The sequence below is a fragment of the Staurois parvus genome, unplaced genomic scaffold, assembly GCF_062004578.1.
Source record: "Staurois parvus isolate SC_StPar_1 unplaced genomic scaffold, SC_StPar_1.0 ptg000155l, whole genome shotgun sequence".
Classification (NCBI taxonomy): Eukaryota; Metazoa; Chordata; class Amphibia; order Anura; family Ranidae; genus Staurois; species Staurois parvus.
The window spans coordinates 9,872,149-9,887,596 of NW_028317951.1; positions in this window are offsets into that span (position 1 = coordinate 9,872,149).

Below are 15,448 nucleotides of genomic sequence, written 5' to 3' on the forward strand. Positions count from 1 at the left end.
TGGATGCTTAGGAGACTCTTATACAAACTAGTTAAAGAAATTAATCAAAATATTTATTGTATACATTTAACCACTTGAGCTATGGAAGATTTTACCCCCTTCATGTCCAAGCCATTTTGTATTTTCAGCACTGCGTTACTTTAATTGACGCTGTGGAGTGCTAGGGTAGTTCATTGAAGCTTCCTGTCAGACATCCCGTACGGCAAGCAGATATTCTGACAGGTCTGCATGAGACTTGCATGTCATCAGCTATTTGGACAAAAATAATAAATGCACATTTTATTACCTGCAAAAAAATGTGCGTTTATTATTTTTGTCCAAAAGGTGAACATATCCTTTAAATTCATTGCTCCTGCAAAACTGTATTTTTTTACATTTTTACATATTCCCTGGGGCAGTGTCCAGGCCCCTTATTTGCTCTTTTGCTAATCCCTAGACTAAAGTTGAAAAATTTACTTCAATGTGGTATTGATTCGGCATCTGAAATTTTGATATGTTAGGCCAAACTGAATCCAGTTGTGTTTGGCTCATCCCTATTGTCAAGTTACATATAGTACCTGTCTAAGGAGACTTTAAATTTATGATAAGACCATTATATATTCCCTAGCTTCAGGCCAAGAGCAGCCAAGCATTTACTCATTATTACAGGGGGATGACTACCTTGAAACTAATATGCAACCTTGCAGCTGGAAAAGGTGGTATTTATCAACAACTTTGCAGACAGATATTTACCTTGTTGATGGCTTTATTTTAATACAGCAGATAAAGACAAGAGCAGAGTACATACTGATTAATGCTAGGATACAAAGCAAGATAAAGTTAGAAGATGTCATACAAAAGAGGAGGCTACAATCAAAGTGAATCTATACTTATCCAATGCATTCTTTTTAATGGTTATCAACTAGAAGCAGATAATCACCGATTGTTTGGTTCCTGGCTACTTCACTGAGCCTCTGGGAATAAAGAAAAACACCTGATAATTCAGAATACGGGGCAGCATATGACTCACTCCCCTTCCTCTAAGTACATTGGCTGATCAAGCACTCACTGCTATCACATGGGGCCAAAAGAGAGTCCTTAGCCCTGTTGAAGTTACCTGGAGCATACACAATGTAGCTGAATGGTGTAGTGGGAAGGTAAGTTTGTGAAACTAGTCATAGCTACATTAAAGCCCAACTCCAGGCTCCACAATTTCCCACAGTTATAGAATCCCCTGCAGAATATTTCAGCCAGGGCTGATGATGTCACGGGTTCTCCTGACCCTATCTCATGCAGTGGGCCAATTCTGAATTCTGTAGGAGGAACATTTTGTAATGAAGTGGCACTGATCTCTGCATAATTCATCTGGTGCATTCAAGGAGGGGACAGAGCAATTATGCCCTTGGCTCATAGGAAGTAGGTTCAATGACACTGGGCTTTACTTAACGTATAAAAAGATCACCAGCAGGATGCTTGAGCAGTGAATCTACTGGGGATGGTGTAGGATTGGGTGAGTATAGCAGCTAGAGATTCTTTTTTGTTTTCAAGGGCTGTCAGCAGGGGCGGACTGACAACTCATGGGGCCCCCGGGAAATAGGGGATCATGTGGCCCCTGTGTCCTTGCCCAAACTCAAAAAAGCCTATGAAAAAGGTACCAGGGGCATCTCATGGGGCCCCCTACTGACCCCGGGCCCTCGGGCAGTGCCCGAGTTTCCAAATGGTCAGTCCGCCCCTGGCTGTCAGGTTTTCCTAAGATGCCCAAACTAGAATTGAGCTTTAAAGTGAATCTGTTGCTTTGCCCTGCTTAATGAAAACAATGATCATTTTAACTACTTAACCACTTGCCCTCCAGAGGATTTACCCCCCTTCCTGATCAGGTCTTTTTTTGCGATACAGATCTACTTTACTTTACCAGACAATTGTGGGGTCATGTAACACTGCACCCTAGAGAATAAAATTGCAGTCATTGCAAATTTTTTATGTCACGCACTTTGATGAATTAAAAAAAACCCACAATATTAATCCCAATGTTTTTTTAAAATATGAAAGTTGATGTTACGCCGAGTAAATCAATACCTAACATATAATGCTTTAAAATTGTGCACACTCATGGAGTGGAGCCACACTACGGTACTTAACCACTTGCCATCCTGAGGATTTACCCCCCTTAATGACTAGGCCTCTTTTTGCTACTCGGCACTGCATTAATTCAACTAATAATTGCGTGGTCATGCAATGCTGTACCCAAACGAAATTTACGTCCTTTTTTTCACACAAATAGAGCTTTCTTTTGGTGGTATTTGATCAACTGTGCGCTTTTTGAAGAAAAACAATATTTTTTACTTTCAGCTATAAAAATATATAGTAAACTCAAAGTTGGTTATAAATTTAGGCCAAAATGTATTCTGCTACATGTTTTTGGTAAACAAAATCCCAATAAGTGGATATTGATTGCTTTGTGTGAAAGTTATAGCGTCTACAAACTATGGTATAGATACTGCAATTTATGTCATTTTTTGCTATACAGCGCTGCGTTAGTTTAACGGACAATTGTGCGGTCATGCAATACGGTACATAAATAAAATTTATTTCCTTTTTTTTCACACAAATTGAGCTTTCTTTCAGTGGTATTTGATCGCCTGTGAGTTTTTTATTTTTTGCGCTTTAAAAAAAAAGGCTGTCAATTTTGAGAAAAAGAAACAATATTTTGGACTTTTTTCTATAAAACATGTCCAGTAAAAAAAATTTAAAAAATCACATTTTGGCAGAAATTTCAGCCAAAATGCATTCTGCGACATGTCTTTGCTAAAAAAAACCCAATACGTGTAAATTAATTGGTTTACGTGAAAGTTATAGCGTTTGCAAATGGCGGGAAGATACTCGGATTTTTAATTTTTTTTTATACTAATAATGGCGGCGATCAGCGACTTATGGTGGGACTGTGGGACTGCGGCGGACATTCTGACACTGAGGGGGAACTGACTTGGGGTCACTGACATCCCCAGTGACACCAATACAGTGATCAGTGCAAAAGAAAACACTGACACTGTACTAATGGCACTGCGGAGGAAGGGGTTAACTTTTTTATTCACTTAAAGGGTTAACTGTGTGAGGGGAGTATTTTACTAGGGGGCGGGGGTGTGTTCTGCACGGGGACATGCTGATCTGGAGAGAAACTCTTCTCTCCCGAACAGCATGTCAGGAGCTGTCAGGGAACTGACAGAAAGCAGAGCTACTGCAGCCGTGCTCTCTGTCAGTGATTGCCGCTAATCGGTGGAACACAGCCGGTAATGACCGGCTGTGACCCGGCGACTGACACCCGCGGCCGGGATCGGTGGTGCAGGTAGGGTGGCAGTTCGCCCCCTACCTGTTTTGCAAAAGCGCATTTTAAAATGTGCTTTTGCCCAGCCATGCCGCCCTGCCGCCGTATTTCTACAGTGGTTGGGCGGCATGTGGTTAAAAAATCTCCTTAGGTGATGCTTTAAAAATTTACCAGTTTAGAGTTACAGAGGAGGTCTAGTGCTATAATCATTGCTCATGTTCTGACGCTTGTGGCGAGACCTCACATGTGTGGTGAGAACACTGTTTACATATGTGGGCATGACCTATGTATGCTTTCACCACTGTGCGTAAGCACGAAAAGATGGAGGGCGCTTTACATTTTTTTTTGTTATTACTTATTTTATTACATTTTTTAGCACTGTCCCTTTAATTTTTTTTTATCACTTTTATTGCTATTGCAAGGGATGTTTACACACATATAATACAGCATGACAGTATAGAGTGACAGATCCTCTTTATGGAGAGATCTGGGGTTTATAAGAACCCAAATTTCTCATCAACCTTTATAAGCAAAAACTCAAAAAACATTTTAAAAAAATGGCATTGTTGATATTCAGCTGGAACCGGAAGTCACTCTGGTCCTCCTAAGCCATAGAGAAGAATGGAGGCCATCTTTTGTTCCAGTGCCGGATCCGTTCACAAACTCACCAATCTGCCAGGTAAGCCCAGGAACCACCGCAAAGTTGCGGAGGGGAAATCCCTCCCACTGCTTTTAAAAGTGATTCAGCGGCAAATCTGCCGCTCAGATCACTTTTAAAAGAAAGTCTGGCGCTTAAGGGATAAAACAATACTGGGGTTATGGCTGCGGCTATAAAACATAATGTATTTAAGTGCGAAAAAAGAGGAGCTTGGTGAGGCCATATCGTTTGGTGGACTCTAATCTACACCGCGTTCCAAATTATTATGCAAATTCTATTTAGGTGTCACAAAGATTAAATATTTTGTTTTTCAGTTTAACTCCTGGATGGCATTGTGTGTCAGGGCTCTTTTGATCACTGAAAACAATCTCGGACACCTGTGATAATTAGATTGGCCGGTGAGCCCAATTTAAGGAAAAACTACTAAAGGTGGGTGTTCGACAATATTAAGCAGAGCACCATTTTCAAGCAATATGGGGAAGAAAAAGGATCTCTCTGCTGCCAAAAAAGAGTGAAATAGTTCAATGCCTTGGACGAAGTATGAAAATATTAGATATTTCATGAAAACGTAAGCGTGATCATCGCACTATTAAGAGATTTGTGCCTGATTCAGAGCACAGACGGGTTCGTCCAGATAAAGGCACATTGAGGAAGATTTCTGCCAGATCCATGCATCGGATCAAGAGAGCAGCTGCTAAAATACCATTACATAGCAGCAAACAGATATTTGAAGCTGCTGGTGCCTCTGGAGTCCCACGAACATCAAGGTGTAGAGTCCTCCAGAGTCTTGCAACTGTGCATAAACCTTCTATTCGGCCACCAATAACCAATGCTCACAAGCAGAAACGGCTGCATTGGGCAGAAAAATACATGAAGACTAATTTTCAAACAGTCCTGTTCACTGATGAGTGATGTGCAACCCTGGATGGTCCAGATGGATAGAGTAGTGGATGGTTGGTGGACGGCCACCCTGTTCCAACAAGGCTGTGATGTCAGCAAGGCGGTGGTGAAGTCATGTTTTGGGCCGGAATCATGGGAACAGAGCTGGTCGGCCCCTTTAGGGTCCCCGAAGGTGTAAAAATGACCTCTGCAAAGTATGTGGAGTTTATGACTGACCACTTTCTTCCCTGGTACAGAAGGAAGAACTATGCTTTCCGTAAAAAAATCATCTTCATGCATGACAATGGACCATCTCATGCTGCAAAGAATACCTCTGCATCAATGGCTGTTATGGGGATAAAAGGAAAGAAAGTTATGGTGTGGCCTCCATCCTCCCCTGACCTCAATCCTATTGAGAACCTTTGGAGCATCCTCAAGCAAAAGATCTATGAGGGTGGGAGGCAGTTTACGTCCAAACAGCAGCTCTGGGAGGCTATTCTGACATCTTGCAAACAAATTCAAGCAGAAACTGTCCAAAAACTCACAAGTTCAATGGATGCAAGACTTGTGAAGCTGCTATAAAATAAGGGGTCCTATGTTACAATGTAACGTGAGCTGTTAAAATGTTTAAAAAGTTAAAATGTTGTTAAAAGTTTGATTGAAATAGCTTTTGATTTCAGTAAATATGCTGCAAACACAACAAATGACAATTTTCAGTTCTTTACAACCTATAAAGTGTTTTGAAACTTACTGTGCGTAATAATTTGGAACAGTGCATTGTAAGTGTTTTATGTTTAACAAAAATACTGTTATCATTAGGAGGTTTGTTCAATAAAATTTGAATTGTACTCTTAATAGTTGATAACATGAGAATTATGCTGACTGTTATTTACATCAATTATTTAGGTAAATGAGAAAAATATCATTTGCATAATAATTTGGAACACGGTGTATTTGGCATAAGGTTATGAAGTGTGGCTTCCTTTCTTCAATTATATTATGGCTGCAAAAATGAGCTCCAATTTGTTAGTAAACTTTCTGAGAACTTTTAAGTCCTCTTGTCTCCATTAAGTGTTTAGCAAAAATAATGCATGAATTCAACTTTATTTCAATGTAATCTTATATAATTAGTGGTAATTTTGGGAGATTATATTGTGTTTGCATATGGTAAAAATATGTTGGCAAAAATATTGTTTTGATTGAATTTTCATGGGGTATACACTATTAACAAAACTATCCTATCATTCTGTATGTCCTTTATACATAATTGATAAATGTAAAAATGATAAAATGACCATCCAATGTGCAAAATGGGAGATAGTAAAAAGGGTTCCACTATGCTGTAATGTTGGCATGTCAAACCTAGGTGCTATTAGACTGTATAGTACATCATGTAAAAGTTTGCAAATAAACAAATGTGCTTTTCCTTCCTGCTGCTGTATTTATAGGTTTATTCTGGAAATCAGAACAAGAAAGAGAATAAAAATACAATTGAAATGGTTAAAATGGACTCTTTTACACTTTTCTACTCTGCTGCAGTATGTTACCACATCTAAGTTAACATGCAGTATTTCATGTGTTAAGGTACTGTACGTTGCTGAATGGCCTGTCAGCACACCACAGATGATGAAATGCTGAATCACCAAAGTGAAACACAGCAGACCAGACAGACAGACATATATCTTTATCTCTCTATATATGTACCAATGTGTATACAATATTTTATATATATATATATATATATATATATATATATATATATACACACATACATACATATACATACACACACACACATAGACAGTATATATATATATATACACATACACGCAGTATATATTTTTTTCTTTACTTTCAGACAGTTGCAATTCCTTTACTTGTGCCAATGACTGTATTATTGAAAATATGGCATTAGATTTGATGCAGTGCTCTGTATAGATTTCTGCTTTAATTATGCTAAGATGGTGCTTGCTCATATATCACATTAACAAAATGGAAATACGCATTTCTTTAGCCTCTGTTCTGCAATTGTTCCACGGTGTTCTTGAAATGTTATTGAAGCTCATTATAAGGAAAAGGTTTGATGCCTGCCCCTAAGTGTTGGATATTTTATACTTTGAAAGAAGCGGTGTCAGATATATGGATCACAGTTAAATGTTGACCTTTTGAGAATACCATTAAAACAGAAGAAAAATACCCACATGCCTTTTGCTTAGGCAAAATGAAAGAATATGTTTTAGACTAGGCATAATAGAAAATGTTCACACGATGACAGCTCATTGATTAACATGTCACTGTCATTTTTACAGCTTGGCAATTTGCATAATACAATGGCACTGCATATACACCCTTGTACATTTCAAAATAAAGTGATCTCCATTTACAATAAAAATGAGGTCACTAAGACTCAGCAGTGATTACAGCCATGTTTCCGCAGTTTTTCAAATATATGTAACGCATTCTCAAGATAAATGACCATGTGAAGAAATTAATGTTTACTTTTTAGCATAAGCACATATACATGAGGTTACATAGCATTTGCCTTATCATGAGCATAGCAATTTGTTTATTGTACTTGACTTTGTTTGCAGTATGAACCTCTGTCTTCTATATTCTCTCAGTTACTAATCTGGAATAAAGATGCAGATCAGGAGCTATGACATAGCTCTGGCTGCTGCATGCATTGGTCCAAGTCACTAGCCCAGACAGTATAGAAACCGGAGACTGCCAGGCACCTAGCATTTTCTTGTAAATGAGTTTTTTTTTAATTACTATCATTCGCTAAATTGCCCAAAGGTTAACTTTTTAAATTCTGCTGAAATCAATTTAAATTAACATCCACGGTAGAATTTATGTAATGCAGTGTGCTGTGTCTTATTTCGACTAATGTTCAATATAAAGAGTACAAAAAAAAAACTAAGAGACTAAGAAAGAAAAATCTTTTCCACATGTGTAGGGATTGATAAAGTTTTTTCATGATACTTTCATTACTCATTTTGTATGGCTTTTTATAAAGGGCTTGATGCTGGTATTTCCACCTGTTAATAAAGGACAGGTTTAAGTTGGGATAGGATTCTCAACAGACTTCACAACTGATGTTATTAATTTATTTGACAGTTTGATCTTACGACTGTAATAAAATAAGAGATGCCACGTTAATAATAGATTGTTGACAAAACACTTGATGAAATGAAGGTCAGTACTCCAGAAGCAATAATAAATAAATACATTGGTGAATTGCAGTGAGGAAGTGTTGATAGATTTCTAGAGTGTATGTATAGTCATCTATATTTGAACATCATTGTTGAGTATAGCCTTGTAATTGTTGATAATGCTTTTCTCAAATCTAAATAAAACACAGGGCTAGTTTACCTCCTCTTGGGTTCATGAGTACACTGCTGTTTGTTTACTCATAGAACATTTGCATCGTTTTAAACATCTGTTCAGTGAGCAATAGAGATGAAATCCATAACCATGTTATTTAGTAACAGAAAAATAACACAACCGCAGAATTTTGTTTAATTCTCATTCTCAAGTGTCCAACCCTCCAAATCTGTTATAGTTTTAATTTAGCTCTCATCTTTTTGCTAAGAATAGCAGATTAATAAATTAGGTTAATGGGTAATATAGTCATGTGAAAATGAAAAGCAGTTGTTCCAAGCAATGTTTACCAAGACAGACAGCACAAAGCAATAGATATCAAAAGTAATATTAAAGCTGAAGTTCAGGTATGGCAATTGTTACATAGTTACATTGGTCTAGCTTGGGCCTATGTAAATATATGTTTGCCTTTCCTGTGGATTCCCATGGAAGCTAGAAATCACTGTAGTAGTCACTGCTACTACAGTGACCTCCACGGGTCCTGTGCCAAGCAGCTACTCTGCTGCTTACTGAACACATGAGTTCACCCATTCAATATGGACACCATTTTTCAGGACACTTTGCATTTTCTCAACAAATGAAAAATGTTCTCTGGTTTGATGAAATGGAGATTGTGATGTCGCTGTCCCTCGACCAGGCTCTACCCCATCCATTCAGAGAGTGCTTTTCATTCATTGAGAAAATGTAAAGTGTTCCCTGAATGGTCCCCATGCCCAGTGAGCAACCTCCTATGTTCACAATGCATCAGGATAGCTGCTCGACACAGGGCTTGGATACCACTGGAGATCACTGTAGTAGCAGTGTCTACTACAGTGATATCCTGCTTCCACAGGGATCCAACAGGTATGGCACATACATACTTACAGTAGTTCAAGCTGGACCAATGTGACTATGTAATATTGTCATACCTAAATTTCACCTTTAACCACTAAAAGGATTTAGAAAATTCTCTTATATCAATATTTATGCTCCTGTATGCACCTGTCACCACAGAGCACCTTTCAAGTCCTCCCAAACCCTCCCTCTCTATCCTTCTCTTCTTTCGAGGCCCACTGCATCCGGCTATTCTCTCCAATCTCCCTGAGGATTGCAGTGATCTATCAGCCTCTTGGACCCGTGTCCCGCTTTCTCGACGACTTCTCCATCTGGCTACCCTTCTTTCTCTCCTCTGAGCTACCCACTATAATCCTTGGAGACTTCAACATCCCTATCAACATCAATAACCCAGCTACATCCCAACTCTTCCACTTAACCTCTTCTTTTGCACTTGCACAGTGTATACAGTCCACCACTCACTCCAACGGGAACACTCTAGACCTTGTCTTCTCTCATCTTTGCACTCCCTACAACCTCACAAACACCCCCTTTCCTCTCTCAGATCACAACCTCATCACCTTCTTCGTCTCCTCGTCCTCAAACACCTATCCATCCAAAACGGCAAACAATCACCGGCAGAAACCTCCGTAACTTGAACCTTGCTCCCTTCCACTCTGCAGCTGACCAACTTTACGACAGTATCCTTCCCCTATCCTGCCCTGACCTGGCCACTACTGTCTACAACAATTCGCTGTCAGACTCGCTTGCACCCCAACAACATGAAGCATTAGGCCCCGACCGCTACAACCCTGGCAGACAGACCACACCAAAAATCTCAAACGATCTAGTCGTGCGCTGGAGCGACTATGGAGTAAAGCCAAATCCCAACTAGCGTTCACCCGATATAAATCTGCCTTCCTAACATACACTTTCTCCCTTCATGCTGCCAAACAAGCCTACTTTGTTACCCTCATTAATACCTTCTCCTCCAGTCCTCGTCGGCTCTTGTCTACTTTTAACTCTCTACTTTCTCCGCCCCCACCTCCACCCAGTACCTCACTCACCGCCCACGAGATTGCTAACCACTTCAAAAGCAAGATTGACGCAATTCGTAGGGACATCGCCACTGCTCAGACTTCCTCCCCACCTAGCATTCCTCACACCAAAACCCCCTCAACACTTCGCTCCTTTGACCTCGCTACTACTGAATAGGTTACTAAGGTCTTCTCAGAAGCCCGCCTCACCACCTGCCCCCTGGACCCTCACAATTCCTACGGTCACCCTCTTCTTCTATCCTACGCTCCCTCACTCACATCTTCAATCTTTGCCTCTCTACTGGCACCTTCCCCTCCCCTCTAAAGCACGTGCACATCACTCCCATACTTAAAAAACCCTCCCTGGACCCCACCGACTTGAACAACTTAAGACCCATCTCCCTGCTGCCATTTACCTCTAAACTCTTAGAGCACTTAGTCTATAATCGCCTGAGCTCCCACCTCACCGACAACAACCTCCTCGATCCTCTACAGTCTGCCTTACGCCCTCTACACTCCACCGAAACTGCCCTACTCAAACTCACCAACGACCTACTAACCGCTAAAACCAATGGCCACTATACAGTACTCCTACTCCTTGACCTCTCTGCGGGTTTTGACACGGTTGACCACCCCCTCCTCCTCAAAAAACTACACTCTCTTGGCCTCAGAGACTCCGCTCTCTCCTGGCTCTCCTCCTACCTATCACAGCGCTCCTTCAGTGTTACCTATAACGCTGCCACCTCCTCTTCACTCCCTCTCTCTGTTGGGGCCACTCAAGGTTCTGTCCTTGGACCCCTTCTCTTTTCCATCTACACCTCCTCCCTTGGCCAACTGATAAATTCCCACAGCTTCAATTACCATCTCTATGCTAACGACACACAAATCTATCTCTCTACCCCTCATGTCACCCCTTCAGTCTCCACTCGTATTACAAGCCTTCTAAGTGACACATCGGATTGGATGTCACTCCACTTCCTCAAACTCAATCTTTCCAAAACTGAGCTCCTAGTATTCGCCCCGGCCCGCGCCCCCCCCCCCGACTTCTCCATCAAGACCAACAACACTAGCATCAGTCCCACCCCTCAAGCCAGGGTACTAGGTGTCATCCTAGACTCCAATCTGTCCTTTCAGCCCCAGGTCCAATCGCTGACAAACTCATGTAGACTTCACCTCCGCAACATCTCCAAAATACGACCGTTCCTAACCTCGGAAACCACTAAGCCACTCATTCACTCCCTTATTATATCACGCCTCGACTACTGTAACTCCCTCTTCACTGGCCTACCTCACCGCAGGCTATCCCCCCTTCAGTCTATCATGAATGCTGCTGCCAGACTCATCCACCTTACTAACTGTTCTGTATCGGCCACCCCTCTCTGCCAATCCCTCCACTGGCTTCCAATTGCCCAACGCATAAAATTCAAAACGCTAACACTGACGTATAAAGCTGTTCATAACACTGCCCCAAACTGCATCACTGATCTTGTCTCCAAATATCACCCAAACCTTACTCTCCACTCCTCACAAGACCTCCTACTCTCTAGCTTCCTTGTCTCCTCCTCCCATGCTTGTCTCCAGGACTTCTCCAGGGCTTTCCCCATCCTCTGGAACTCCCTACCCCAATCCATCAGACTATCGCCTACTCTGCTCACTTTTAGGTGCACTCTGAAAACGTATCTCTTCAGGGAAGCCTACCCCGCCCTCAGCTAATGCTGGAATCTTCTACTCTTCCAACCACTCCATCCCCCACAGTTATTACCTCTTGTACCTCTATCCCCTCCCTCCTAGATTGTAAGCTCCAAGGATCAGGGCCCTCGAATCCCTCTTGTATTGAATTGTATTGTTACTGTACTGTCTTGTGTACTGTCTCCCACCATAATGTCAAGCGCTGAGCAAACTGTCGGAGCTATATAAATCCTGTATAATAATAATAATAATATTTGCACAGTTCCCTTAGTGTAGATATGAACGCATGACTGCTATACATATGTAGTTGTATAGTCATCTTTACATGAGGGCAATAATGCAGCTACCAAGGTAGACAGGACAGGAAATGACACTTGAGGAATGACCTGACATTAAGTATAACGAAAAAACGCTTATTTCTCCATCATTGCACAAAGGGAAGCATCATCGTGATCAAATCTGAAAAACGGTATAAACAAATTCAGTCAACACAAGAAAATCAAGTTCTTTGCTTACAAAGATTAGGCCATGTATATGCCCCTTAAAGAGGATCTAAATTTCAAACCAAAAGCACATTAGTATACTGACAGGAAGACTCAATGAACTACCATGGCACCCCATAGCGCCGTGGTAGTGCATTGAGAACTACAAGCCGACAGCCACAAAGGCTGTCAGGACTTGTAGTTCATTCATTCACAGAACACCGTGAATAAACGATGCTTCAGGGCTGGTGGAGCCATGCACTGCCATGTATTTTTTAAATTGTGACAGCTAGTGGGGAGGAGAAGGTCCTCCATTAGCTGTCACAATGGGGATCAAGGAGGAGCGGGGGGGCCTTTCCATTCATGACATGTTACATTTTACACCCTGAATATAGGTGTAACATATTAGGAAAGGTGAACTTTAAACAGCTTGAGAGCTTGGAGTTAACTGACTCTAGGTGGCCACCAAACTTCACTTCAAAGGGACAGCTATGAAAAGAAAGACATATGTGCCAGGTTATAGAGTGTGAAAGCAGAGGGAGGAATGCTCTGCAAGGCAGTCTAGTAAGAAGAAGATCTGAGAGAAAGCCATTTTGTTAAGACATGGAACGAAAAGTCATTGTCTTCTCATCAGATTCCTATTTGCACAGTGACTAGAGGATAGCTCAGAGAAATTGGAACTTATTCCAAATGATTTTTCTGTCTGCCCAAGAGGATTGTGGAAAAATGACGGCTGCATTACAATTGCCACATGGTCCCCACCGAGAGGATAGTTGTGCCACACTAGTGACTGTATCTCAGATTTCTGAAGTTATCATTCTTTGTTGCATGACAGTACTGCCTCATCCTCAGATATCTTTTGATCTCATCTGGGATTAGTCTGATAGACTATACTAGAAATATAAGGAGAAACTGCCAGCCATATACAGAAGATAAATACAAACGTACAGGGTACCCATAGGGCCGTCTTTAATATTGATTGGACCCTGGGCAAACATTTTCTTGGGGCCCCCACACCACATGCAATTTTACTCACCACCTGCTCTGAGATATACAAAAAAATAGCATCTAGACTCAAAATAAGTTTACTGCAGCAGATCAGGTAGCGGTTGTGATTGATTGTCAGAGGTTACATCATATCATTATCTCTCACTGATTAGTTGCTAGAGGTTACAGCACATCATTTCTGCTTGCTGATTGGTTGCTAGAGTTTACTGCACATTATCACCACTCACCCATTGGTTGCTGGGGCTGCAGGGGTAGAGTGTGGTCAGTGGTAGTAGTGGTGGTGGGGGGTTATATGGGATGAGTGGCAGTACTGGGGAGATGGGATGAGTGGCAGTGCTGGGGGGGATGGGATCAGTGGTAGTGCTGGGGGGAGGATGGGATCAGTGACAGTGCTGTGGGATTGATGGGATCAGTGTCAGTGCTGGGGGGGATAGGATGAGTGTCAGTGCTGGCGGTGATGAGAAAAGTGGCAGTGCTGGTGGGAGGATGGCATCACTGCCAGTGCTGGTGGGGGATGGCATGAGTGGCAGTGCTGGTGAGGGGATGAGATCAGTGACAGTGCTTGGGGGAATGGGATCAGTGGCAGTGCTTGATGAGGATGGGATCAGTGGCAGTGTTGGGTGGGGATCAGTGACAGGTGGGGGGTGAGTGAGAGAGGGGACTGAGAGAAGGGGATGAGAGTAAGAGAAGGGGGAGAGAGGGGGTAAGAGAGAGTGGGTAAAAGAGAGGGGGTGAGAGGGGGGGTGGGGAGGAGAGAAGGGGTGAAAGAAAGAAGAGGGTGAGAGAGAGAAGGGGGGGAAAAGAGAGAAGGGGGGAGAGAGAAGGGGGGGAGAGAGAGGGGGGGCGAGAGAGAGAAAAGGGTGAGAGAGAGAGGGGGTAAAGGAGGGGTTGAGAGAGAAAAGGGGGTGAGAGAAGTGTGAGAGAGAGAGGGGGGAGAGGGAGGGTGAGAGAGAGAGGTGGGGGCTGAGAGAGAGAAGGGGGTGAGAGAAAGGTGAGAGAGAGGAAGGGGTTGGGGGCGAGAGATGGGGAGGATGTGAGAGAGAAACCCCTAGCCCTGTCTACAGTTCCTCTTGTGCCTCCCTGTCCCAGTCCCTATCTGTGGGTAAGTGTGTGTGATGCCTGGTACTTGGCATGCCAGCAGCGGACAGGGTCTGTTCTCATTACTTCTGATCTGCTCCTTTTTCTGCTCTGTGGCCCTGGCTGTCTGCGCTCTTGCCCATCTTCTGGGCCCTGGTCAGCCTGTCCTCCTAGCAACCATTGCTGGGGTAGCTGCTTTGGGTCCCACAATAATGACTGGACCTGGGGCAGCTGCCCTTTTGCCCCACTTTAAAGATGACCCTAGGTACCAACACAGATTTGTGAGCTCATAAAACAAGTTCAAAATTCAGATGTTGTAATGGTAATACCATGACTTCACATTTGATTATTTAATTGTTTTACACTAATTTTATTTCAGTGAGTTACAAATACTTAATACAGGTATATATTATTTATATAATTTTATTATTTACAACTTTATGTTTTACTGTGCCAAGAGAATTTTAGGGAGATACCAGATTAAGGTAGACACTATATGCACAAATTTCATACATCAAAGCCAACACCTCCAGATGTACTACAGTATGCATTCTATGGTTATTGTTTTTATTTTACTTGCATTATGTCCAATTAATTGTATGGTTTATTTATTCTTGCGTTATTCTTTCATTATTTAGCTATTGTTAGTTATATTTGGTGCGTGCTCATGGTCCAAGCCCCAGACTCATGGGATGGGCGGTCTCGCTGGCCCTGGCCTTTTCTGTGGCCTCTTTGTGCTTCCATACTTCTCTCTAGTTCACAGGTTTTATCATTCCTCTCCCTATATTTAGAAGTACCCCCACACATAGCCTATCAGGTTTAGCAAAGGACCCTATTAGTGCTCCGAAACATGTTACCTTGGCAACAGGCCATTCTCCAGGTTGACATCACTTCCAGTTCCATGTTCCATGGTGGTTCCCACTTACTTCCTACTTTGATGGACATGCAGCTTCAGGGTTTTCCCATCCTCACTGAACGCTGCTGACAGACTTCCTTTGGGTGGACTATTCCTGCTACAATACCACACTAACAAAAGCTTTAATGTGGAGTTATGTGATTGTTCATTTGTCTGTTTTATTACATGTTGCACTTAGCTATTTTTGATATTATTTCAAAGATCAAT